The sequence below is a fragment of the Eutrema salsugineum genome, unplaced genomic scaffold (assembly GCF_000478725.1).
Source record: "Eutrema salsugineum unplaced genomic scaffold, Eutsalg1_0 scaffold_10, whole genome shotgun sequence".
Taxonomy (NCBI): Eukaryota; Viridiplantae; Streptophyta; class Magnoliopsida; order Brassicales; family Brassicaceae; genus Eutrema; species Eutrema salsugineum.
The window spans coordinates 6,019,860-6,021,970 of NW_006256908.1; positions in this window are offsets into that span (position 1 = coordinate 6,019,860).

Sequence of the window (2,111 nt, forward strand, 5' to 3'; positions counted from 1 at the left end):
TGAGCGACGTTCAAACAAGTGGCTTTGGTTTATTTTGGGGGATATTGGCGGTTGCAGCCACCCTCTCCATAATAGCCATGGCCGTATTTGTTTGCGCCGGTGAAAAAAATTCTAAAAAAATGAGACGAAAGATAGACCATATGCTGGAGCTAGACGCCTAGACCATATGCTGGACCATAAGCGTCTGACGGTCAGGAGGAGGAGGAGGTTGTGGCGGTGGTGGTGGAGGAGGAGGTTGCTAGATATCTCTTTGGTACCTTTTCAGAACGTATTGGTATTTATGACCGACTTGCTTAGAATATTTAGGCATACCCTAGCACAATTTGTGCATAATCAATTTATTATTATGGTAAAAAGTATGACCAGTGACAAATATCTATTTGCTTTAGTATCGCATATCAGATTCTTGCATCATTTTATTATGCCACTTTATTAGTTCTATCGTTTGTATTTTGTGACAAATATCTATTTGCTTTAGTATCACATATCAGATTCTTGCATCATCTTATTTTGCCACTTTAATAGTTCTATCCTTTGTATTTCACTATATATCATATTATAATTTCTTTATGACGTCAACATGTTATAATATAATGGAAAAGTTAACTGAAAATGAGAATATAACCGAAATGTAATAGTATAGAATCGAAACCAGTAATCGAGGAGTTGTCATCCATTTTTTTTGTTGTTGTTCATTTAAGAGAGTTATCATCATTTTAACATAAAGCCACATAATTTTTGTTTTTTCGAGCTCAACCATATTTCATATAAATTCGTTTCTCCTTCTCAACCAAAGAGTATTTCATATGAAGAGGTTTTATTGGCTGTAAGATCAACACATTGGTTGGCTTGTCTTCCTTGGAAAGTGATGGTTAGTCGAATTAATCTTTTTTTTGTCTTGTTGATTTCTCTGGTATAGACTATAAACCTTGACCATTCTCGAGGTTCAGCTAACGCTTTCACCAATATCTTTGAATTCACTCTCGAAAATTACCTCTTCATAGCCAAGATTATCCAAACATGTCATGATCCAAAGAAGAGTTGTAGCTTCTGCCTCCATAATGTTACAACAAATTTTTCGAGAAATTTTGAGCTCAGCCTAGAAATTAAAATGAATGACAAAAAAAAAGATATCCTGAACTTTTCAATAAAAATTATGAAATGTAGAATGAAAATTTGGAAGAAACTCATATCGGTTTTTGTAAAACAAATAAAACATTTGGTTGATACCACACAATATAGATCAAATGTAAAAGCAAAAATAATTAAAAAGATGTTAGTTTGATCACACACGATCAAATGAGTTTTTGTGTGGTTCAAACATGTCTTGTAGCGTGATAGATATTTCATTTCTTCTTCCTTTTTTCTTAGGGCAATTTTCATTTCTTTTGTTTGTAACTTACCAAATATGTATTTATCTATCACAATAAATGGGTCTGCAGGTTTAGAAAATGGAATCTACCTTAATTCTTCACTGAATATGATTGGTTTAATTTAGCAACCAAACAAATTCCAGGAAAATACTCAAATATAGTAAGACTTTGGCATGTGAGCATGCAAGTACAGACAATGAGACTCCTATGATAAGAGATGTAGAAAGAACATTTATCTTGCCTTGCAGATATCGGAGAGAGAAGGAAAGACAGAACAGCGAACAAGCAGAGAAAGGTTTATGTTTTGTCAAAATATTTTCCATCTGCATCATTGTTAATGCCATAGGAGCAAAACAGAGAAAGAGAAAATACAAAATGATTGCGTTTATGGAAAACTCTAAAACGGTAAGACTTTGGCATGTGAACTAGCAAATGGTACAGACAATGAGACTCCTATGATAAGAGATGGGGAGTAGCAAGAACATTGATTTGAGATATTACCCCAAGCTAAAGCAAGAAAGAAATGCCATAGGAGCAAAACAGGGAAAGAGAATACCGACAATAATGAGACTCCTATGATAAGACATGCAGATAGAACATTGATTTGAAAAATGTCTCCAACTAAAGACATAAAAGAAAAATACAGAAAAAAGCTACGGAAACTACTCAGTTACAGATGGCAAGCTTCCTGTTCAGTTCATCGGCTGACCCATAGTCCAGGCTTAGCTCCGATAATGA